The following is a 27,050-nucleotide window of genomic DNA, read 5'->3' as shown; positions in this document are numbered from 1 at the left end:
CAAAATGTACAGAATTTCGGGCTGATTCTCATTGAAGGGTCTACTGATTCTTTCAATCAGGTTCTCTAGTTTGTCTGGCATGATCTTCAATAAGCTTTATTTTCACAGTCACTTATCACTAGTCACAGGAAGACTTTTTCTACAGTAAAGAATCAGTTCTTAATGGGAAAATCATTCATTTTTATATTTCTGAGAAAAGAGATTTTTCTCTAAAGGAAAGAATTTTATTTCACAATCATTGCTTTTTTCTTTCAGTCTATGCAAACAAATGCAATAACATCTTTTAACCAAAAAATAAAGAGAAAAAGAGGATTCCTCTCATTTAATGTGGAGCATTTGCCATCCTTGAAAGAATCCAACAAAAATAAACCACTCTGTTGGAACCTCAAATAAATTAATTATGGTGGAAACCTATTGAGTCTGATCTGTCCTGGGAGTTATTAAGGGGTTGCCTACCTACTTCTCATTTAATCTGCTTGACTAAATAAGATTGCTTTGCCGGAGAATTACCTGAATTACACACATAATCCAAGAAAGTCTCCGATTAATGACCAAAATGTCCCAGTGTCTATACCATCCATACAACATTTCACCACACAGCAGCTGATGGCATTTATTACACAGCTGTTAGTATGTGTCAGAATTAACCAGCCAATCAGATAGACCTCTATGTGATTTTTGCTGCTTACAATACTTTCTTAGCAGAAGATACAGAATAGGAATACTAATAACCCAAATACAGGTTGACTTTAATGAGCTCTTACCATGTCATGGTATCATCATAGGCAATTCTTTTAATGGCCATGCCAAGCAGGAGCCCCTCTTATCCTATCTAAAGAATGTGATGGAGCCAACATTAAAACTAACAGGGATGTGGAGTTCTTGAACTGTTATTGACTGATAAACCGCTTCCACAATCTTTAACCCTTTCCCTAACAAAGACAAATACGTTAGAAGAAATATTGAAGAGTAATTACAAACCTGTATTTTGATATCTTTTACAGAAATAAACAGTGTGCCAAAGATGGGATTAGAACCTAGTTCTCTAGATACCTATGTTCCAAATAGCTACTGATTAAGTTAAATGTAAAAAGTATTCTCAGCCCTGCGGGCTAGCCGCATCACTGAGTTATTAAATATCATGCAAGAGTCTGTATAGGCAAGAATGCTGCTTCAAAATACGGTAAATTTCCTTCTCTTTCCTTTCAAAATGCCCCAAGGCACTCGTATACATTGTGGACACCACTGGCCTGAAAATTCTCAGTTGAGGGAAAAAGAAATCCAAAATCCTTGAATTTATAAGAGCACTAAAAGCATCTAAAATGATAACTATTTTGCCCCTTTAACACCAAAAGATCAACTGATTTTTTATTTTTCCCTTGGAGTTGACCTTTATTTAACCCATGGCATGCCAAAGTTATGGCCTGAAGCAATTTTTTCAGTGACTGCCTTGACTTGGGACAAGAATAGACATTTTACTCACCCTGTCTCTGAATCATCATTCCTTATCACTACTGATGGTCAGTCTAACAAAGAAAAACATTTTTCAACGTTTAGAAAACACTAAAACTTTCTGTTGAATTATTTATTTCCTCCATTTCAAATACATTCAGACCTGCAAAATGTTTGCAAATTCTAAAATTATCAAATTTTTTCTCAAAGTTTTTTATTAAGATCTTCAATAAAACGTTTGTATTCAGTTATGTATAAAAAATAATGAGCTCATTGTGCCTGCATCATAAAAAGCTAAAACCATTTCTTTTGATCAATTGACTACCTGCTGGCATCTTTTCCTAATGGGGAAATTAATTTTAAGGCTTTGTGGTACCTCTTTTGCCCCCTATATAAGTCCTGCACTTATACACAATTGTTCAGGGCACTCTCACTATTTTGAATGTAATAAATGAGGTATATCTAAAGAATTTAGACATGATTAGTAGTGTCTAATACTTTTTCTCTAACAAAAACAAATTCAATAGTTGCGTATTATGAAAGATTACAATACGAAAGAAAAAAGTGCAAAGATACAGTAGGAGGTATTTAATTGAGAGATTAAGAATTTATGGCTATAAGTGCTGGGAGGCACATCTGTGAGTTATCCAAGGGAGAATGCAGATTCTCTGGCGGTTTATAATGACACAAATAGCTGTATTTCTGGACTGGCATAAATGGGGTCCTGGTTATGGGAAGGCAGCATAAGAAAATAGCTATCTGTGTCGAAAAGTCTAGCTCAAGGATTTCTACAAAAAACTTTCAATGACAACAGTATTTATATGAGCATAATTTAATATTAGCACAAGTATTTTATTGTGGATCCTCTTTACCCGGTGTTATTTCCTAAGCAGCATTGATCTTTAGAAAGTCAATGAAAAATGAATCAGTATCTACCATACATTGAGTACTTTGCTAAGCATTTAATTTTTATATCCTTTAAGAAATCTATTTATTAATACTTCCCATTTTTACCAAATAGAGAAGCTGAAACTCAACAATCATAAGTAATTTGCTCCATGCTATACATTTAAGAAGTGGTATATTTAACCCAGATACTTGAAAACAAATACCCCTAAACTCTACATTATACAGAAAAATAGTATTAGCAATAATTGGGAAAAACATGGATCCAGCCAATGCAATTGGTCCGGAAAGATAAATATGAATTAAAATTAATTTTAAAATACACAATTATTAATTTTAAATGACAGAAATAACTACATAGAAAATCTATGAGAAACAAGAAAAATGAAATGAGAGCTTAAACACAATAAATTTAATGAATTAACCAAATCATACGTACAACATTTTGAATATATGTTAAATACACTTTAAAAGAGTGAATTTTATTGTATGTAAATTGTATGTCATTAAAAAGTTAAAGAAAATGATTATACTAGCCAGTTAATGTGGGGAGAAATGGAATGGAAATGAGAACTGTTCACCGATAGTATGAATGTAAAAATTGGAACAATTTTTCTAGAGGGTAGTTACATTTTATTTATCAAAATCCAATTATTATATTTTTTAAATCTAAAGAATTAATCAGAGATGTGGCATTAGGCTTATATACAACAACACTTATCATAGTCTTGTTTGAAATAGGTCTCCCAAAAGGAATTTAAACAGTGGAAACTATATAAATCCAGGAATTTCTAAATATAGCTTGATACATCCATATAAAGTCATGGTTCAGAATAGTTAATTACATTGGAAATGCTTACAATGTTAAGTAAAACAGACAAGATACAAAAAAAAAAAAAAAAAAAGAATCCAAAGGTTAAAAAGAAATTTGAGCTGCAATGAATGTTATGAGAGAAGAGGATCTTTTTGCAAAAATATATTCAGTAAGATAAAGGAAGCTGATGCAAAGGTGCACCTGGGTCTAGGAATGAATTCTTACATTTGTTGGTGGAGAATATGCTGTGACTGGTATAACAGAGAGTCAAATGCTTTCTAGCTTGTTCTGTTTTTGTAGAAGCCCTGTGTTTCAGGGAAGAAGATGGGTTGCTATTCCATATCACTTTTTCTTGGATAACCAAGACTTCTCCCTCCATGGAACCTTTGCAAAAGTTCCTTTCTCTCCATGGAATTTTCTTTTCCTAGATTTTGACTTGGATGGCTCCTGATGCACATTCCACATTCACGTCTTCACTGAAAAGTCACTAGTTCAGTCAGGCTTTCTCTGCCCATTCACAGCAGCATGGCATCACCTGGGAATTTGTTGGAAAGACAGAATTTCACGCTCCACCCAAGATTTACTGATTTTGAATCTGCATTTTAACAACATCCCCAGATGATTCTCATGCACACTAAAATTTGAGAAGCACTGTCCTTACAGTCTGTGATAGAGACTGCATGCCAATTCCCTGCATCATTTTCTCCATAGTGCTTATGCATATCTAAAATCATTTATTTGCTTTCTTAAATGTAGTTTCGTTAGCATAGAATTTGTCTTTTGCCTGTATTCACAGTTCCTAAATAGTGCTTCATGTACTGCTGGGACCCAGTGAACATTTGTTGAATGAAATCACAGAATAGGGAGAGGCATAGTTCAGTAATTTTGATTGAAGAAATGCCATTTTATATCTTCACTATCTAAATAACTCTGTCTCTGGGGCCTTGACTATTGATTAAAGTGATGGGAGCGAATAAATTGTGTTCCAGCCCAATGCATCATGTGCCTGTAATATTTACTGGTTCTATAAAAAACACTAGCTAATAACTTTCAGAAGGATAACCAGTATTATTATATGTAAAAATAAAAGTAGGTTGCTCAAAAAGTTAAACAAAGAATTGCCATGTGACTCAGCAATTGATTTTCTAGGTATATGCCCAAGAGAATGTTCAAACTAATCTTACATACAAATGGTCACAGCAGGATCATTCATTAGAGCCAAAAAAGTAAAAACAACCCCAAATGTTTATCAATGAATGAAAAAATCTGCAAAATGAGGTATATACCCTCAATGGAATATTATTCATCCATAAAAAAGAATAAAATACCATTAATGTCACAACATAAATGAACCTTGAATATATTACATTAAGTAAAAGAAGCCAGATACAAAAAGCTGCATGTTGCCACATATTGCAAAAGCCACATACATGAAATGTCCAGAATAGGCAAATTCGTGGAAACAAAAAGCCAATTAGTGGATGTCAGAAGCTGGAAGGAGGGAGAAATGGAGAGTACCTGCTAATGGACACAGAGTTTCTCTCTGGGCTGATGAAAATATTCCGCAATTAGATAGTGATGATGGTTGACGTCATTGTGAATGTACTGGAAGTCCTTAAATTGTACACTTTAAAATGGTTAAGATGGTGAATTTTAGATTATGTGAATTTCACTTCAACAAAAAATAAATATATAAAAGCAAATTATTATTTTAAGACATAGTGGCATTAAAATATATTGACTTGCTATCCAGAAATTTTGTTTTACAGACTCACTATTTCAGAGGTCAGGGTTTCAAATGATTAATATTATGTGATGATTATCTTTTTCAGATAGAGATAAGACAGGGAAATAAGGTAAAAGAAATGAGTCTGGGATTTGCCTAAGCCAGGACTCAAATTCCTTTGATCCTTGGCTAAAAGCCCTGATTGGTCCAAAAGGTCAAATGGAAAGGAAAAAGCAGTCAAGAATAAATCAGTAAAATAAAAAATTCATTAAAATGTAGCTATTGGGAGGAAAGGAAATAACCTTCCTTTCTTCTACTAAAGAGTGAATTGACAACCTAATTTTTCGAATAGGTAACAAATGTATAGCTGTAGCTAGGTGCCCAGACTTTCTTCTCTACAGGGAAATGTCGGAAATAAATTAAGGAGGAGTCTTCAGACTTACTGAAGCCACTGAAATTGTAATTGTTGTTACAATTGCAAGGGTTTATTAAAGATCATCAGGAAACTTGGCATTAAAAAAGTGTTTGGATAGATAAGACCCCTGTTTGCACTTTAAGCCTTTACTGTTAATTACATGTTACTGTAATTAAGCACTTCAAAAGTGACTTTTATGAACTGTGCTATTATTTCATTTAATAAGAACTTGTTATAAAGTCACAGGTTAACAAAAGTTCATTAATAAGTTGAGTGTTTGGAACTCAGAAAGCATTTTCCTATGAAGCAATGTTAGCCATGGTGGTTAGGTTTCTATGTAAGTAGGGTCTAAGGAATCAGGTAAGCCATACACACCTGCTCCCACAACACGAAACAGCACACTACATGTTTTAAAAGATTTCTATGGAAATATGCATTCAGCATTCTGGAACTAAGACATCTCTTCCCTCCACTGCATTAGTGATGCTTGTTCATTCATTCATCACTGAATCGCTCATTCAACAAGCATCGGCAGTGCCTGCTATGTACCAGGCCTTTTAGCAAGTTGTATTCCTTTTTATCTGCCAGGTAGCAGGCTTTCTTCAACTTGGAGGAAGTAACCATCGGCTTAGCATATGTACTCCAGCATAATGAGAAGCAGAAGATGAGGCTCTAGGGCAAGCAGAAGCAATGAAGGTTGAGGATGACCGGAACAAGGTGATGGCAGGTGAATGATCCTTTAACCCAGCTGCCTATGCCCCTTTCCCCCACTTTCCTCATTGTGGCCAACACTGGTGTTAGTGTGGAAACCTCTAGTGGATGACACCAATAAATGTAAGCTACGTAATAGATGCCCTTTCCTACTTCATTCTCCCTGAGAGCAGTGCCCGGGACTGGGAAATTCCAAGGAGCCAAACAAGCGTGAGAATGGAGATTTACATTTTTTAACCAATTCCCCCATCTTACTTGAGAGTACAAACGAAAAAGAAAAAAAAATAGAGAAAGGAAAACATTAATGAACATATATCCATAGTATGAATGTTATATATCAAGGATTGTGTGAAACAAAAACAAGCAATTGCTGAACTCACATTTTTTTTTAAAAACTACAAGTTACCAACTAACAAAGATCACCACCTAGTGGCCCCAGCATGATAACTGCACTTGAACAAGATGTATTGGAATTCAAAAATATTGGGGGTTTGTTGCAAGAAGGTAAGGTAACATTGAAGCCTTTCCTTTTGTCCCTTGGATCCAGCCTCTCCTTTTTCTTTCATTCTGAGTCAGTTTCTCTTAGTTTATGATTTCAGTTTGTCTTGAAAGCATTCTATTTGCAGTTACCTTTATTTTAATCTTTGCAATTAGCTACTTTGTCATCCTTTGAGTTCCTCATCTTTTAAGATACACCATAAGCCTCTCTGAGTCTTGCCTGAAACAGTGGGTTTAAACATCATTTTTGTCATGCCACTTCCCTACAAACAAAAAAAAAACTGAATGGTTACGTGGATCCTGTTGTCACTTACATCAAGCCTGGTCTAACCTGCATATCTCCACACTCCACCTTGGCAAACATAGTGACTGTCCACTGGGTACTTTTTTAATTGATCTTCACCACCCTCAAATCTCAAACACAACCGCAGTTTTTATCTACCTCTGAGTACTCTTATCCAACTCAAATTACACCTTTTCATAACTTTTTCCCTACTACGCCTGTCATATTCACTTTTTTCTTCTCTAAGTTCTTACATTCATGGTTATTAACACCAAGTATATGATTTAATTATTGTCTAATTGTTTTATGAGTATTATGTCTGCAAAGGAAGTTCCATGGTTTAAATGTGTCCATATCTCCCACAAATCTTAGCATGATATTAAACATAACACGAGAGCTCAATGAATAAATGACTGATTTAGAAATGGATAGATAAGAATTCCTGCAATTAAAGGACCTTTAGTCATCTATGGGTAGGTGACAAGGAAAGAAGAAGGAGAGTACAGAGTGGGGAAGATAGCTGGAACTATATTCCATGAGTGGAAAAAGATCAATTTTATCCACCTTTCTTATGTAAAGTGCCAGTGACAAATCGAATAGAAAAGTATCTCCCAGAATGCCAGGATACATTTAAACATATTCCAAAATATACCATACAATATAACCACGAAAGTTTTTAATGGAATATAGTTACTTTGGGTGCAGACAGTGACAGAACTCACTCAGACAAAGAGAGGGAAAAACCGGGAAAAAAATAAAGTGTTATTAAACAGGTAATGAAATGTTAACTTGCATTCTAAGGTAGGACAAAGTTTTACTTCTTGGGCAGCAGCATAAAACCTGCTCCAGGGATGTGAATTACAGATATGTTAGGCAGCTGCACACTGGAAATAGCAAGACTGGGAGAAAGCTCTATGCACTCAAACTTTGGCATATAATTCAACCAACTTTGAATGTGAATGGAAATATTTTACCCCCAAAATGTGAATAATAAAACAAATAAAATATTAAATAATCTACTCAAATGAAGAAGTCTGCAGAATAAGTAATGTGAACTTGAAAAATCTCATTAAGTGTCACCAGAATTCTATTTCTAGTGCAACCGCAAGTAGTTTTATAACTAGGTCTCCAGTAAAATAATTAGACTATTTTAAGGGGTAGCAACTGACTCTATCTTGAGGAGAGGAAAGAAAATGCTTCTGCTATGTAAATTTCCCCCCAATTTTTCAAACTGACATTTTCAAAGGCATCATAGAAGGACAATTACTTACATGCTGTATATATTGCTATTTTACCACAAAAGACCACTAGGTATGCAAGGCACTGTGCAAGCTATGGTAGAGGTAAACAAGGAATGTAAATGGCATGCATTATACCCTCAAGTATCTTACTAGGGTGAGAAGACCCACATGTATTCAATAGATAATAAATAATTCCATAATTAATGTTTAAGTAACTCTACCACATATTATGCAGATAGCCTGCATTTTCATACTTCAACAAATATTGAAGGCCCACAAATAGAAAGATGTTATACTAGATGTTTTGTCAGTACAACGTAAATTCATTACTCAACTGGCCCTCAGCAACAGTGAGTATAATAAGAAATGGGCAGCAGGTACCTCAATAGAGATGAGATTACTTGATGAAAGAATTATAATATGTGATTTATTTTTAAATGCAGGTATGGTTTAAATATGCAGGGTTGCAGGGCATTAGAGAAAGCATTGGAGGCAGATTTATCACATGCAAAGGCACAGAGTTGATAAAACAAGGATGGGTATGAGAACTTAGTTCATTCCTTTCACTACGATGTATAGAAAATGTGACATGAAACAATATGAAATGATGTTGGAAAACTGACTTAGAACTACAGTATAGAAGATATTAAATTCCAGACTAAGAAATTTGGCTTTAATCTATCAAACTAGGAATCATAGAAATTTTTGAACAGCTAAGTAAGGCCATCATGGTTGTACTTTTAACCAATTAGGTAGTGATGCATGAATTGGTCTTGAACAAGGAAGCATGGAGAATACATTAGTTTCGGAAAGAGGTAATGTTGGCAGAATGTATGGTAGTGACCAAGATAGAATGGAAGGGACAATTCCAAGAGATCCTACAGAGAAAAACAATTGACTGAGACTTGGTTGATTTGATTAAATATAAAGAGCTATCAAGGATGAACTCAAAACTAATGCCATTTAGAGAAACAAAGACCAAAAGAGGGTAAGGTTGATGTCTCCAGGAATTGGACAACTTCAGTAAGACGTATTTGCACCTTGAAGTGCCTTTCAGAAGAAAATATTCAGCAGACAGTTAACAATATTAAACAATTGAGACGAAAGCTAACTTGTGATTTGCAAACCATCAAGAGTCAGTGTAAAAGAACTGAGCAAACTGAAATCTCAAAGCTTGTACAATTCAGCAAGGAGAGCCAACCTGATACCACAGAGACCCAGTAATGAAAACAGATCATGAGAAAATGTGACTAGGATCAGCTAGCTTCCCACATCCCCATCCTGCATTTGGTCGTCTTTAAATATGATAGGGACTTATACATTGGAGAATTTAAGCCAAGCAGTATAAAAATCTCCCAATAAGAAAGGCATAGGGAAAAAAACTCAGAAGAAAATGAGAAAATGTGTTCAGGGGATAAAAGAAAAAAACAAAGCCTGAAATTAATAACTTCAAAATAAAACAATAATTTTTATGAAATAAAAATTCAGATGCACTAAAAATGGACAAATCAATTTTTTACTTACTAAATAAAATGTAAGGGACTGTCTTAAAATGCAGAAATAAAAGAAGTTGATGGAAATAAAAGAAGGGAAAAAATAAGATAGATGTTCAATCATGGAAGTATAACATTAAGTAAACTGCTAGGAGTCCCCAGAAGAAAATTAAGAGGGGCAAAGGATGAACAAAGAATAAAGACATTGTTTTTAGAACTGAAGCTCATTAGTTTCCAAATGGAAAAGGCCATCAAGCACCCAGCCCAAGAGATGAAAAAAGGAACACTATCAGGAAATTTTAATGAAAAAAGGACACAATATCTATACACCTTCAAAATCTGAGGGAAAATGACTTTTAGTATATAATTATTAAATTAGTAATTAGGGAGGAGCATGGATAGAAAAAAAGACATATTCAAAAAGGTGACATCTTAAAATTTTATTCCCCTTTTATACTCCTTTGATCCATTACTGTGTGATACACCTGAGTCACTTGAGGGAGTAAACAAAAAAGAAGAAGGGTGAGATTGAAAAAATAAAATCTATTTCAACAAAAAGAGAACCAATGATATCTAAAGAACCACTGTACCCTGGGTATACACAACAACCTGTCCAGGTATTGGGGACAAGAGAATGAAGGACTCCTGAAAAAAAGAACCCTTTGACAAAATAAAGTAAATAAATAAATATTGCCAAATGGGATTTCTTCCAAATCTCCAACGGTAGTAGATTTCTGGTTTATTGGTCTTTACCTTACTTTCAACCTTTTTGACTGGTTTTCACTTAGATGAAGCTCCTGAAAACAGTACATGTCTGGACTTTGGTTTTTTATCCGATGTAATAAATCATGTCATTTAGTTGATGAGAATAATTTGTTTACTTCTATTTAAAGCACTGATATGTTTGCACTTACTTCCACTGTCTTTTCTCTGTTTCTATTATTTTAGTGTTTAGCAAACGTATTTACCTCTAGACTTTCTAACAAATCCCTATTCGTTCTAGTTTTTTCTTTATCTTCAAGTACTGTAAGATTACTCATTGAATTACTCATTGAATCCATCCTCTCATTTTGCTATTACCACCACTGCACTCCAGCCTGGGCAACAGAGTGAGACTCAGTGTCAAAAAATAAAATAAAATGAAAGTAAGAATATTGGGAATACAAAGGCAACTTATGTGAAAGAAAACATAAATTTGAGCCTGTTTCTCTTATATCTCTAAATAACGGCTCGTCCTCCATGTTACAAATTCATATCATGTTATGGCTTATCTATGTTGCCTTTTCTAGCCCAGTCACATCGACACCTCACTTTTATGTTATTCCTGGTTCATTTACCTCTCAATATTTTTGTCAAACTACTCTTTTTTTAATCCATCTAAATATATGTACAGTCTTTGAATTTATATGGCTTTTCTAAATATACTATAAAGGCAGCCAAAAATCACAAGAGAAAAGATCAGCTACTAAAAAAGCAGTAACTCAAAGTACTTGACTTTTCTACTGCACAAACTGACATACTCTCATATAAAATGCAAAATAGTCAATAAAGCTGAAGCTTGGGCACACCAATTTGAAATCACATTCCACACATCCAGGAAGTTAAACCAGGTTAAACCACTCCCAGCAAAACATAATATATGAAACAAAAATATTTAAAGTTAGTAATGAGAAAATAATGATTAGCTTAAAAGGAATGAGAAATAGAACAATTGAAGACTTTTCACTGGCAAAAATAGAGGCTAGAAGACAATGGAGTAGTAATGAGAAAATAATTATCAATTTAAAATTTTATACCTAGCTAAGCTGACACTCTATGGTGAGGGTAAAGTAAATCAACTTATACACATACAATAGCTAAAATAATTATTCAACAAGAATATAATTGATGCTGAGGGAAGGTGTGGTTTATAAGAAAAAATTGTAAGCACAAAAATGATAAACTATGTCAATATACCAATTTAACAATTTTTATATAAGAAAATTAATTTTTATTTTCATAAATCAAAGTTAAACTAAAACTCTAGACTAGTACTTCTCGAAGTATGATGATAGGATCTGTACCTGTGCATGAATTATTTGTTATTGATCTGCAGTACTTACAGAAACTGTGTGAAACTGTTTTAGCTATTTGACTTTGCCTCAGTGTTACTGATTGAGGCACCTTTTACTCCTGATAGTTTGAGATGTGGGTTTCTGGGTGGTAATAGCAAAATGAGAGGATGGATTCAATGAGTAATTCAATGAGTAATCTTGTAGTACTTGAAGGTAAAGAAAAAAAATAGAACAAATAGGGATTTGTTAGAAAGTCTAAAGGTAAACACATTTGTTAAACACTGAAAGAACAGAAACAGAGAGAAGAAAGTGGAAGTAAGTGCAAATATTATCAGTGCTTTCAATAAAAGTAAACAAATTATTCTCATCAACTAAACAATACGAATTATTACATTGGATAAAAAACCAAAGTCCAGACATGTACTGTTTTCAGGAGCTTCATCTAAGTGAAAACCAGACAGAAAGGTTGAAAGTAAGGTAAAGACCAATAAACCAGAAATCTACTACCATTGGAGATTTGGAAGAAATCCCATTTGGCAATATTTATTTATTTACTTTTTTTTGTCAAAGGGTTCTTTTTTTCAGGAGTCCTTCATTCTCTTGTCCCAATACCTGGACAGGTTGTTGTGTATACCCAGGGTACAGTGGTTCTTTAGATATCATTGGTTCTCTTTTTGTTGAAACAGTTTCTATTTTTTCAATCTCACCCTTCTTTTTTGTTTACTCCCTCAATTGACTCAGGTATATCACTCAGTAGTGGATCAAACAAGTATAAAAGGGGAATAAAATTTTAAGACGTCACCTTTTTGAATATGGCACACAGAGAGCATTAAATGTCACTGTGTATTAAAGATAATATTATAATCTCCAAGGCTCACCAAGAAAATAGTAAAGGAGCAAAATCTAGAAAACAACCCTCCTTGCATGTTTTTCTTGCTACCTTTGTATTCCCAATATTCTTACTTTTTTTTTTTTTTTTTTTTTTTTGACACTGAGTCTCACTCTGTTGCTCAGGCTGGAGTGCAGTGGTGAGATCTCAGCTCACTGCAACCTCCACCTCCCAGGTTCAAGCGATTCTCCTGCCTCAGTCTCCTGAGTAGCTGGGACTACAGCTATTCGAGACCAACGTGGCCAACATAGTGAAACCCCATCCCTACTAAAAACCCAATATTCTTACATTTTATAATTTCTGAGGCTAGTTCTTAGCCAAATTGTGGAGAAGAAGGGTATCATCATTCTTCCAGATGCCTTTTTCTGAGGTACATTTTCCCCTTCAGTGGTGGCTTCCTATCACCATAAACTTCCAGTGCTCTCCTTCCCCTCATACTAGGATGGTTATCATTCAGTCATTTTTTTCCTGCGTTCCTGTCTATATCACTACATTCCTGCCACCAAACATGCAAGAATACACACACACACACACAGAGACAGACACACACACACACAGACACACACACACAAACACTTACTTGAAAAAATTTTTTTGTTTGCTTTCCCAGATTTGAAGCCCTATCCACTAGAAATCTCCTCTGATTAACCAATTGTGGGGTGTGTTGTTTTCTTTTGTAAGTTTCCTATATTCTCACTAACATTGCACTTATCACAGGGTGCTAGAAGTTTGTTTTCTTATGCACTCACTAGCTAGACTATGAATTCCATGAGAGCTGAGGCCTAATCCGTTCCTTTCGTTGTTATCCTAGACATGATCTTTATGGAAGCATGACAAATATGTAAGCAAACATGTAAGTGAATGGCAGAAATGTTATCAAATGCAGAGAGAAGGAGATGAAAATGGTAATACAGTAACCTACAAGAAAAAGTAACACTACACAGTTAAAGCTTGGTGAAAGTCCTATAAAGAGACTGGTAATAGACAAGTGGTCAGAATCTCAAGTTTAAAAACATATAAATTTCCAGATAATCATTCCAGTTAGCTCATTTAGAGCTTACTTATGTGTCTTCAGTCCTGTTGTCTTTATTCTGCACAATATTTCTTTTTTGAGGTAGAGTGGTAGGGATAGAGTTTCCCTTTGTTGCCCAGACTGGAGTGCAGTAGCACAGTCCCGGCTCACTGCAGCCTCAACCTGAGCTCAACCAATCCTCCCACCTCAGTCTCCCATGTAGCTGGGACTACAGGTATAAACCACCATGCCAGACAAATTTTTCATTTTTTCTAGAGACAGTGTTTCACCATATTGCTTAGGCTTGTTTGAACTACTGGGCTCAAGTGATTGGCCCACTTTGGCCTCCCAAAGTACTGGGATTATATGCATGAGCCACTTCACTCAACTTGCACTGTATTTCTCAAAGACTTCCTTCTTCTTCATTCGCTTTGCAGAATCTTTCTAGTTAAAATCTTCTATAAAGTAGTATACACACAAATTTGTGTGACATTATTTGGATGAACTTTCCTTTTACTTTACTAGAATCTACATTAATGTGTATTAATACTAATTATATTTGGTACATTTAAGACCCAAGATCTCATTTATGTGCAGCAAATTTTTAAAAGTAAGTTGATTTATAAACAATTATTATATATACAGTCTAGCTGGAAAACAGATGTAACTGTGTTTTCATATCATCTGTAAACTGGGCTGATATGTCATCAATGCCATCCATATGCTCATGGAAATAATTAATAAATATTTTAGACAGGAGAGAAACCATGTGCCTCTGAACAGGGCACAAAACCAGTCACTGTAGACTTCCTTCTGAGGTAATAGGAACACACTAATTAGGACTAGTCTGTAAGTCAGCTAAAATTCATTAACAATTCTATCATCCGTAACATAGGTCTTTACCTTGGTCACAAATATATCATGAAAGTTTATATCTAGAATAGATTTCTCATTTACTAATTTAGTAACCTTACAGATATTAGAAAAGCAATTGTAATCATACTGTTTTTATTATTTTTAATTAACTGCATGCAAAATATCCCCTCATAGAAAGAGTCCTCAAAAATAAACAAGAAAATTAAGTAATGGTTTTAATTAGCAGTCTTCACTGTCTATATTTAAACATTTTTTTCTAGCAAACATGAGTGTACTTGAAAAAACATTGTTTCTTCAAGCACTGGTCCATCTTGTTTCTATCATCATCTCCACTCCCCTTAAAGAGTTTGCTAAGCAATGATAAAATTTAGATTAGCCTCTGCCCTAAGAGGCACCCATTGCAATGATGATTTACAGTATTAGTACCCTTGAGATGTTAACACACATTAAATATAAAGTGAATTGAGATGAGCTTTTCCCACAGGGGCACAATAAATAGTAAGATCCAGGTACTTAATTATTGTTGCCACTTTCTGCACTCCTAAAAATTTTCCTTTGAAGTTTCACTCTTGCTATAATCATATTAGGTCATTATGCTTCACTTTATGCTCCAAAAATCTGTAAAGCACATTTGATGGCAAGGTCAGAATGGTTGCCTTTTTTTTTTTCCATCATAAAGTATGCTGTTTCCCCTAGATCAGCAAAACATGCATAGCAGGTGATAAGATGTACTGCAGAGAAGCCAACGGCATCATTTTAAGGAGTTAGTGCACAAAGCTGGCCTATGAGTCAAAGAAATGTGTGTAATCAAAATTACTCAGGGAAATCCCCTAACTCAACCAGAAACCATATCTTTTAGTGTTGTTTATACAGCACTGTTCAAAAATGCTACTTCTTAATGTTTTCTTAAGGATTTGAACAAATTTCTGCTTCTTGGGTTTGGCATCAGGTAAAGCAGTTGGCTATTCAGGTCTGCAGTGAATTTTTTAAAATATGCAAAAAAGATCAAAGCTTAGAATATTATCAGCTAAGTATAACTCTCAAAAAATTGAATGTGCTCAAGGGTCGGGCCTAATAAAGTTAATAATTTTTACAGCTTCATCAAAGGCAATCCTAAGTAAAGTTGCATTGTTTTCTTTAACTGTGAGTACACGGCAGTGAAGAATATAATGACTGACTAGCATTTTGGTGCCACTGCCTTCATTCATAAAAAGGCACATGCAATTTATTCACCATTGCTTTTGAATAGTAAGTGCAAATACCCAAACTGTGAAAATGGAAAATAACATTTTAGCAATAAAACGTTTTAGGAGACACCTCGGGAACCATAGAACATTCTTTGAGAACTATAGCATTAAAACAACTTTTAAACAAGCTATAGAATATTAGTTAGCTGGAAAAATGTGAGAATTCTTTTCCTGAAATGGTAAAGTATCGTTAAATTTTGTTCTGAATGTTTACAGTGAATATTTTAATTAATATTCATATAAAAATTTTACCAATTTGTTTTTTGTCTTTTATCTCATTTATCTGTCCTCTTTTCAGTACATTGTCAACTTTATAGCTTTGTTTCATTAATTTTTAAGCTTTTCTTCAGAATAGTTTTACAACTAGTTTAGAAAATAAATTCATTATTACAGTGCTTAAAAAGGAAATACATGTATACAATAAAAGCTCTCATCGATTTTTAAGGTGCTTATAATCTTTTCAGTTTTTGTCAATTTTCAAAAGTTATATAGTGACAAAGAGTTATTTAATTTTTGTTTACATCACAATACCTATGGTTTAGATTCTCGGTAACAAAACTACAAACATCTGCTGTGTACCAAACGAAAATAATTCTTTCCTTAATTAGAAAAATGTCTGGCCGGGCACGGTGACTCATGTCTGTAATCCCAGGACTTAGGGAGACTGAGGCAGGCAGATGACTTGAGGCCAGGAGTTCGAGACCAGCTTGGCCAACATGGTGAAACCCTATCTCTACTAAGAATACAAAAAATTAGCCAGACGTGGTGGCGCGTGGCTGTATTCCCAGCTACACGGGGGACTGAGGAACCCCACGAAGCTGACATTGCCGTGAGCTGAGATCACGCCCCTGCACTCCAGCCTGGGTGACAGAGCAAGATCCTGTCTCAAAAAAAAAAAAGGGGGGGGGGGATAAACAAACATTGTTTGCCAATAAGTGATTTCTGGGAAGCATAATTTCATGCCAGTATTGTTGATTTCCCAAAAATGTACCCTTTTTTTTTTCTGACAAAATTGTTCTTTGAACTAATTAAAGCAAAAAGAAAATTTACCTCTTTACTTCTCATGTTCTTGTGTTATTTTTCAGAGCTTAGCCTATGGTACTGCAGTAAACGCTAAAACTTTATAAATAGCAGCTTTTTAGATGCCTAAGACATCTTTAAGATTAGAGAGCGATGTTTATGAAGTAGAACACTGTTGAATTAGTTAAGCAGGTAAAAGAGAAGAACAGGTCCTGAGCAGTAATAATGCAAAAAAAAGCAACAACAAAAAAATTACATCAACATAAGCTCCTGATGTGTAATCACTGACAGAAATAGCTGGCAAACCAAGCCAAGAGATAGCAGGCCAGTCAATCCAGACTAAAAGCTTAAGCTAAAAATAACTGCCTCACTAGGTCTTTGTAGAAAAATTCTACATGCTAAGGATGTCAACTTAAATGTGTCTGGTTTATGAATAAGAATATTTAAGAACAAAGGCTGCATACATTAAAAGAAATAAAATTAATATAAAAGAGTGAGTCAAGTAAATGATCTGTGTAAGTTCAGAAACTTTTAGATTAAATAGTTGAAAAGCTGTGAAACTAGAATGACAGCTTTTATCCTTTATCATATTTAAAGCAGGGTTTCTATGCTTGACTTCTGTTCTCATGCTAGATATAAAAAATAAGAATAAAAAGAAAGAGGGAAGGAAAAATGTATACTATATATTGCTGCTTCTAAATCAATTACACATTGTACACAGATTGAATCACCTCTGACTTAAAAGTTAATCAGAAACATTACTATGCACAGAAATGACCTGTTTCCCATCTAAATTCTAGTTCAAACTCTTCCCTTTGGGTCTCTGAAATTATTTTTATTACTTTTACATATCAAGAGTAAATGTGGTTAGTTTTGAATCATTTATTTTGAAGGAAAAAAATTACATGAAAACTTCGAGATTAGCAAGATTGTGAGCATTGCTATATGACAAATTAGAAGCCTCATATGTCCTTTTTTGATAACAGCATTAAGTTTGTGAACCCAAATACTTTCTTTCATTATACACATCTTACAAATATGTTCATATGAATGGAAAACAAAAGGTGTGCTACAGCTTTGTGGTAGAGAGGCAATAAACGCACCAATTATACTTAAAGTATTAAATAATGTTATAACACTGGCATTTGAAACCAAAATAAATGTCTTATTTATAAAGCATCAGGAAAACCTCTTCAGCTCCTGCTCAAATACGTTGCACATTTGAATAATGCCAGTCTCTGTAGGACTTGATATTGGACTATGAATATTTGACCTAGACTGTCATTAACAACTTATACATTTTAAAATCACGTTTTGAAATGCAGCAAAACTAAGATTGTAGTGAATTTAATTTCAAAGTCATACTATCCCTCCTTTTATGCTGTATGTGGTAATCCTTGATTTTTTTGCACTGATGCTAAATGTTAATGAACAGAGCCACCGTGTACCATTTCACCTGGAGCAATGAAAACATTAAAATCTCTTTAGAAGCCTGAATAAAACTTTATTTTATAAATATAATCCATGTTAAAGCTCCACCGTTTCACTGTACTTTTGAAATAAGGGCACATGGAAAATATGGAAGCGTTTCCTTTGAGATAGCTAACTAAAGCTACAAAATGAGCACGGTACAGCATTTCCAAGGAACATGGTTCAAAAGTTGTACGATTACTACTAAGGTTGTTTTATTCTCTACCACATTTGGAACAGGAAGTCTGTGTTGTTCTTGAAGAATTCTGAAAAGCAATGTCACACTCTGATGACCTCTTCTCCTCATTAAAACGTTCCCAAAGACAGCGCTCTGCATGATGTTTTGTAGCTCCAGCAGCCATGAACTAATTTGTACCTCTTATTTTGATCATGCACTGGTGAAAGCACCAAACAATATTTTTCTTTAAACACAGAGAGGTCTTTCAACAGCTCAGCATGCACTTCTACCCTCTTTTTAATCTTGGAGCACCTATTTATTTGCTCTTTTCACCACTAAATCTTCTTTGCTCCTTTCTGCCCCCTGCAAAGTGGCTAGTTAAAAATCTTCAGTGTTTTTTCTTCATAGGCTTAAACCATTAAAAGGGTATTACCATAAAAACAGAGATGAGGACTTAGAGATATAGTATGAGGATGAATTTGCATTTCTAATTTTTAATCCAATTAAATAAGAGAATATTTATTTAGTGACTACCTTTCTATAATGTGATCACAAAAACCAATATTAAAAAATTGCTTTAGAAAATTAGTTTTTAGGGTTCTCTGCAGACTAGTTCCTCACAGTGAATATTAGAAGACTCTTTTTAAAGCTTATTTGTATGTATATGACTCATTTATTTTCCATACCTCTACACTTTCCTTGGTTCAATTACATCAGTCTTTTCTATATGTTTCTCTATATCATCAAGAAGTGTCTTGATTATTGTATGCAGTGTATAGGAATCTGGCTTTTAAGCCATGCATTTAATTTACTTAGAAAAAAAAAGGAGAGGGGCTACAGTAAAATGACATTGGTAATGATTATGACTTTTTAGGCAGTAATATTATGAACTCTATTAATGAAAACAATTCTAAGTGATTTAATAATTTTTTTTGCAATTTAATAATTCAAAAGTATTGTTTTAAAATGTATATTAATTAGAGTTACATAAAACTCAAATATGCATATCTGCTAAAATTGATTAAATTATACTAGATTTCATCAAACCAATGGTACAGCTGTAAATAGAACATAGTGCTAGGATTTCAGGTCTAGTTAAGGAGAAATGTACCATTGTGTACTAATAACTAGATTCTTTCTTCATCATGAAATATTTATTCTCACAAAATGTATTTACTGAACACATTGGATTTCCCTTAAACAACTTGAAGTTAATAATGTAAACATTTCACTATTAATAAATCATAGTATGCTTTCAATCTCAATAGAAAATTGAATATTAATATTAGGTTATTTATAATGTTAACTCATTGACTTTCAAATTAAAAAAAACAGTTGATTCTTGAATACTGTCCTATATAAAAATGCAAGTCATATGAATAATTTCTCAATTTATTTGTAAAACTAAACATTTGCAAGAAAAGAAATGAAATAACAAAAAGGTATCATTTATGATTATATTATCAGTATTTAATTTATTATCTTTATTTATCTATTATCAGTATTTAATTTTAGTGTCATTTAAGATTTTTTCAAAGTAAAATTAATTCAATTAATGTTACCAAAATAAATTATATGACTTTTTAAAGTCACCATATCTAATTCATTGATCCCTTTTGCTATTCCAAATCTCGTCTTAATGAACTATTTTTCAATGGCAAACTGGAATGTGTAAAAACTGTTAATTTCATATAATATTCCTCCAAATTTAATCAATATTTGCTATTTAAAATTATTCTATAAATTTGTCTTCGGCTAATTTAATCCTAAAACTCTACCACATGTTCTGTTGTGTCTCTATCATATCTTAAACATCATTTCCTCATCAACATGGACTTCAACATGGACTTCAGAATGACCAGCAATTATCACAAATTCTCTTGATGATCTTTTCCCCCAAGATAAGAGACTCACCAAGTTGTTGTTGTCTTTTAAAATAATTTTTTAAAAGCATCTGAGATATTCAACTCTAAGTTGTATTTATGTTTCTATGTCTTTATGTTTGACAGGTCTAGTTTGAGACTTTAAAAGTGCTTACCAGTGGACTTCTAAATACTCAAGGGAAAGAAATAAACACACACAGTGCCAGCTTTCTGGGGTCCTCTTACTTGCTCAAGTGTTGCTTTTTGGCTTTGTTTAATAAACTCAGAGAGACTTGGATGTGAGTATAGGCCTTGACAGTTACCCTCTCGTAAACTTGAGCAGCTATATATTTCATGTCTTTGAGTCTTAATTTTTCAACTATGAATTGGGTTTAAGGATCCTATTCTACAAGTTATTAAGATGATTAGAAATGATATATGCAAATAAGATGATTAGGGTAGATACGAACTGGTAGTTACCCACTGTTGAGAGTTTAACTGAATTCCCCCAAACATTAAGAAATTTACACACACTGCATCAACAGTGAAATTCTACTAGAAGGGTTCAAATGTCAAGAAACATGGGCTTTTTGGTTCACAAGTCATCTTACCTTCCTATGAATTTATAAAATTTGAACTAAATACCTAAGACATTTTTATTGATAATCAACTTAAATGATACTTGTGAAAACCCTTTGTACAGTAAAAAATAGTTTAGAAAATGAAAATATTAATAAATAAATATAAAATTGAATATGAATATGAAATGAATATGAATAAAATAAATGAAAATAATCAAGGATTCTAGATTTCCAAACCGGAAGAAATGCGGTCATTTGCTTAACCATGCACTTTATATGTGAAAGTAAAGACATTCAGACAGTCTTTCCTCAGGTTATACACCTAGCCAAACACAACATTCATTTGTGCTATGTAAATCTGCCTCTCCAAGGTTGATAATGAGATATTTTCCATCGTGTACAGGGTCTATTAAATTAAAAATCTGACATTGCTGCAATAAATTAGATTAAGTGTAATCAAATAAGACAAGCCATTATATTTATAATGAGTTCAAAATAACAGATAACACTAAAATCAGGTATTAGATGTACATGATATTTTATCTTCACAGACAGTGCACTGATTTTCCGATTTTTTCCTCACCATGACATTATCTGAAAGTTGGAATCCTGCTTGGGTGTACAGTTTAATGTTCCATTCTGACTTTTGTCCACTAGATGTCCCCAGTACGTCACACAGAAGCTCTGATCTCATATAGGCCCTTGTTAGGGAGAATCTGCATCTTTTTGAAGTGAATCCTGAGATAACTCTGTTGAACGATTTTTATTCCTGAGTTCATTTCATCCTCAACATTAACAAGCTACTAATCTACAGAGAAATGCAATCATCTAAAGATTTTTGTCTAAGAGACAGAATATAACTTTGCCAATTTAAGAAGCAATTAAAGAACATGTATGTCTTCTTTTCTGAAATGCATTTAAGAAATCAAAGACCTGAAACAAGTTAAAAATCCTTAGAGAAAAAGTTCATAGCCTTGAAAAGGAAGACTCTTAACACAACTTTTAATTGTGTTGATTTCAAAGGATGAATAACATTTACACAAAATAGTTCAGAAAACTTTGGTAACGGCAGGAGCCTTGTTTAATTTGAACTCTAATAAATTAAAGAAAAAAAGTAAAGGCTTGAGCGGTCACCCAACGTGTCCCCTCCTAACTCACACAAAAACCTCTGTAACAAAGGCTACGAGACTGAAATACAATAATAATTGCAACATGGGGATGTTCAATTAGAACTAAGCTTGCAAAATGCTGTCTTTTTTTCCCCAAAAGCCCAGTGAGCCCATATTACGGGAGGCTTCTACCTCTGACTGAAAAATAACACTCTCTGGGGTTGCTGTGGCAGATTGCTGCACTAGAAGGCTAAGAATCTACTCTTCTAAAGCAATTCAATAAGGATTCCTACAAGGTGTCTCAAAATGGAAGCACTCAGGCAGCGTGTTTCTGCCTCTCAGGGCAAGAGGTAAAAAGTTCAGCCTGTGAAGTAGAACAGTTTCTGCCCCAGAGCAAGAGAGAAAAAAAGTACAAGAGCGTTCTGATGAATTATCTCTTACTCAGAGCTAACACGGGCGTCCCAGGAACAATGGCCAAGTCTAACCAGAGTTGACAGCCTCCATTCACTGCCCAGCACTCCATCCGGCACAGTGTCAGAACAATGATCCATTCTCACCGCTTCTCAACCCGTCCTCAGCCTTTCAACAAACCTCCTCCATTCAAGAGCCACTGCTTTACCGTGCTTTCTTTGATTAAAGCTCACCTTTCATCTCACTAGAATTTTATTGTTATTATTTATTGAGTGTGCCAAGAATGGAGGTAATGTAAAAGAAAAAGTTTAAATCATTGAAACTTGCATTTATTTAGTTTGCGATCAAGGTTAGGAAAGTAAACCAAATCTTAAGAAACAGCTAGAAAACAATTTTGTGATAAACTAAGGGATCCTGGCAAGAATTACTCTGGTAGTTCACAGAAGGAGACTATATTTGTGTCCTGGAGGAGAAAGAGAGGGAATTTGAAATAGGCCTTAAAGGATTGAGAGAATTGAGAGAAAGAAGGTAGGCAAAAGGAGAGACCAGAAGATAAATCACCACGTGATGGTATGCAGACACACAAATGAGCATGGGATAAGCAGAAGATAGAAAGGAACCAGCTGAACCTTGATGAGGCACCCAGGGGCACTTGGACAGAAATGGGCATAACCCCTACGAGGTTGGATTGCAGATGTCCAAGAGAAACAGATCCAAGGATAAACAAAGCAAAAGGGAGCACCGTAGTGTTTTATGCCGGGGCATGATGCAATGGAAGGAATGTTCTAGAAATATAATCATAGCAGGTTAGGCATAGCAGATGAAGCAGGAGTGAAAAATTCTACCAGGAGAGGTGAAGGACTGTGAGGAAATCCATTCGTTGGCTATTAAAACAATCTGAGGTTTCAGTAACAAAGGCCAAGACTGGAGGATTGACTTTTGCAATCTGGAAAAAAGAGGAACTCTGAGAAATAAAGTATGATGGAAAATGAGATAAGTGAAAGAAATGGGTGGCTCTGGAAAAGGGCCTACTCTTTGCTTAGATTCTACAGTTTAACGTTCTTCACCCAAGAATAAAGCCAATTTAATCTATGTGTTCTGTTTAGCATTCCACAGAATCAATAACAAGCCTGAATAAATTTACTTTTTTTAGTGACTCCATCTCATAAGGAGGAATTTTAGGCTCCAAAGACTACCTCAGCATCCTTGAGAGAGCCTAGCAGATCCTCTCCAAGTCCCGAATTTCTGCTGACAAGAACTTTTATATAATTTCAAAGTATTATATCATTAAAACTAATAATAAAAAAGATATGTGTATTACAAACTAAAGCAATGATATATTGACAGTGTCTTACAACATATGTATGCCAATAACTACTTTAGATATATTGCCTAAAGGAATATGAATGACACATACCCAGCCATAGAGGCTAAATGAGAAGTCAGGTTAAAACTATCTTCAATTTTTGCCTTCCCATTTAGAACCTTCACCTGACTCTCCACACTCTGTAGTCCATTGTGTGCACTGTAGCATTTCATCATTCAACAAATGTTTATAGGGCAACCATGATGAACTAACACATCCACGAAACATGAAATTCTATCTACTAGAGATGACACAATGTATTTCCTCAAGGAATTTGCAATCTAGCAATCTTTCTGGGATGTCACCAAATTTCCCCCACCATCCAGATATCAGTCATTTATTTAAAATACAATTATTTTGTATAAAGTATCAAGTCCTGTAGGAGACTTGGAAAAAATTCTCTTATACTGTCTAGAAATTTGCAATCATTGTAAATTACAGAGGTTTGAAAACAGATGCATATCTATTAAAATTTAATTAATAATGCACGCTAAGTAAAAAGTGCTGTAAGAGTTTTTTCAGAGGTTCCCAGGAGGAATGTATCAGTAAGGCAGGATATAGCCAGTAAAAGCAAAAATTAAAAGATAATTATGATTCCAAATTTAAATTGCATGAGCAATTTTAAATATCTAGAACTGTGAAAAGGAGCTGGAACAATTTAAATTAATATATTCTCATCATGTTAATGTCATAAATAATAAATCATCTTTATGTGGATTTTTCTAAATTTTTAGTAATTTTTTAATAACTAAGTGAAAAAAGTTGCTGTTGTTGTTACAATGTTATCTTGCAACAAACTATGGAACTACTCAAGTTATAATAGGTGTCTTTAGTCATCTTCTAAACAAGTCAACTCATTAATCTAAAAACATGCTCAGTACAACTAGACAAAGGTAAAACGGACAGAGTCCCTTGTGTATGGACATGTGTGCTTTGTTTTCTTTGTTTTTCATTCTCAGCTTCTTTAGAAAAGAATGTTAATGACCACCATCCAAAGATCACTGGAAGCACAGAGGCAGTAAAAGTTGGATGTATTATTTGCTGAAGCAGCGACCACCATATCCCATGAGGAGCTCTGAAGTATCTGCAAAAAGGTGCTATGGGGAGCAGGTAACAGAAGTGGGGCTTGTTTTACATGATTTTTTGGAAGGGTTCAAAGAAGGACTTAGCTAGAGACTGAATGTTATCAAAAAGTGGGGCTAATTCAACAACTGGATATCAGTGATTTTCTAAGAAGCAGAAAAACAGTGAGTTTAAGGCTGCAATTGGTAAATAGTCACTCATGTTAACCAGGAGGGAAAGCTATTTGGTCTTTTTTGTGGTTTGCACACAGTCCTTGTTCAGATATGACTATGGGCTGGTTTGGGGTTTATCCCTTTTCATCATGATCACAGAGTGATATCACAAGATACTGGTGCCATTTAGGTTAATCAAGAGAACACTGTGCCTTACTGTGAGTGCCAGGCTAGTAACCAGTGGGCAGCTGTCAGAGCAGCTCTTTTTCTTTCCCAAGCACAATTTTCTATGATGAAAAGATTCCCCATATGGCTAGAAGAATGTACATCTTCAGAGGCCCAAGGGATTCTCCATTTTCTTCACAACTCCCAAACAATAAGATTTGCTATGAACTCCTCTGGTCTCTATGACATACGCTAGCCATAAACTGGTAGAGGAGGAAACAAAATATCAGGATCATTCATATTTGAAGTGATGGATTAAAAAGAATACTGATAAGACTCGAGGTAGTGGACACATTTTAAGGAATCTATCTTTATTTTTCAGAATGTACTCCCACATACAGCTGGGTCCTACCAGCTCCAGTTGTACTGTATGACTCCCACCACATTTGCAACAATTAAGGGCAGCAGAGGTAGACACCTGACCCTAGTTGAACCAATCAGATTCCTCCACCCAGAAATTTGGAACTGGGACTTAGAGAAGTCAAATGAGTTCCACATGCAGCTGAAATTGCCACAGGTTAACTTGGGGGCTCTTCAGATGCTCTTAAGGTGCTCTTTTTCTCATGTGCCCAGAGGGTCACAGAAAGCCAGGCTATGAAAAGAAGAAAGGATCAGAAATACAGAGAGAAGCAGAGATGCAGACAGAGGAAGGATTCTAAAAATTTTCAGTTCCTGTTTCCAGTCTCTTCCTGAAGTCCATTCTCATCCTTGAATTCCCCGTGTCTTTTTAATAAATTCCCCATTTTTGTTAAAGCCAGCTCAAAAGTAGTTGTTATTTATAACAAAAAAGTCTTAAGGATCAATAATAAAAAATGTAATGCCTGGTATAAATGTAGCATAGACCACTGATTATTTATAGAACCCTCTGAGTTTTAGCTGAATACCTGGTTGTTGAGGTAAACCCTGCATTTCCCAGCCTCCCTTGCAGTTAGGTGTCACCGTGTGACTAAGTTCAGGCTCACAGGATGTGAATGAAGGTCAGGCATGCGACTTTGAAGTTATCTCCTTTAGACAAGAAGCCTGCCCTCAATTTCCTCTTTTACAACTTCTCACCAGCTGGATAATGGTGACCACTGGGACAATTGCCTTGAACCAGAGACAAAAACACATTTGAGAAGGACAGAGCCAATCTACCAACAAATGTACTGGTTGACCTTCAGGAGAAAAGATTCTACCAAGATCTTCAGACCACCTGCCTGACTTTGGACTATTCACACAACAGAAAATAAACTCCTATCTTATCTGCACCTCTATACTATGAGATCTTTTTGATACAGAAGACTGGACTCCCCTAATCAATACAGAGAGGTTGTCATGACAGACCTTAAGAGAAAATGCAGAATAAGCCAAGCAGAGGATATGAGGGTAATAATTCTCATTCCAGGATGAAAAACTGAATGAAGTGCAACATGAAAGGGACAAACATCAGTCCAGGGTTTCCCAGCTGGAAGTCAATAGAGAAAACATATTTAGTGAACTGACATTGCTGAGGTCTAAATCAAGAAACTGAATAGATGTCTTTCCAAACTGAGTTCTGCACATCACCCCTTGCTGTGTATATGATTGATGCTTCTATAGGGAACTGCAGGATCCTGGCAATTAGAAAGAGATCTGGGAAGAGTCAGAGAAGTGAGGAAATGTGCTCTCCAGGTGCCTCCAGAGTGTCTCTATCTCTACTCCTTCTGCAAACACATCACAATGCCCTTAATTATAATGTTTAGTACAGGTTTATGGGGAGAAGGGAAATCATAGAAGAGACTAGAGACAAAGGGCTCCCAGACATTCTTCCTTATCCTAGGTTTTTATAAACATTTGTTGATTCACTGACATTTAGCTATTAAAAAAGGTAGAGCCTCGCCGGGCGCAGTGGCTCACACCTGCAATTCCAGCACTTTGGGAGGCCAAGGTGGACAGATCACAAGGTCAGGAGATCGAGACCATCCTGGCCAACATGGTGAAGCTCTGTCTCTACTAAA

General features: G+C 34.8%; 1 protein-coding gene across 4 annotated transcripts in view; it reads right to left on the bottom strand.

The window, feature by feature from the left end:
• Positions 1–27,050, bottom strand: part of TFEC (transcription factor EC) — a 200,219-nt gene that overhangs the window by 159,222 nt on the left and 13,947 nt on the right. The window contains exons 1-2 of one of the 4 annotated variants that reach the window (XM_021936199.2): positions 4,691–7,755; positions 3,398–3,707 (exon numbers count right to left, since the gene is read on the bottom strand). The exons of 2 other annotated variants lie outside the window; for them this stretch is intronic. The gene's annotated coding sequence lies outside the window, so the exon portion shown is untranslated. Of the gene's footprint in view, positions 1–3,397; positions 3,708–4,690; positions 7,756–27,050 lie in introns of those variants that run through there. One more of the 4 variants, XM_017957120.3, reaches the window with a different exon arrangement.

This window comes from Papio anubis, chromosome 4 (genome assembly GCF_008728515.1).
Source record: "Papio anubis isolate 15944 chromosome 4, Panubis1.0, whole genome shotgun sequence".
In the NCBI taxonomy this organism is placed as follows: Eukaryota; Metazoa; Chordata; class Mammalia; order Primates; family Cercopithecidae; genus Papio; species Papio anubis.
Note: the sequence above shows the minus strand (reverse complement) of the source record. Positions and strands in the feature narration are given on the sequence as shown.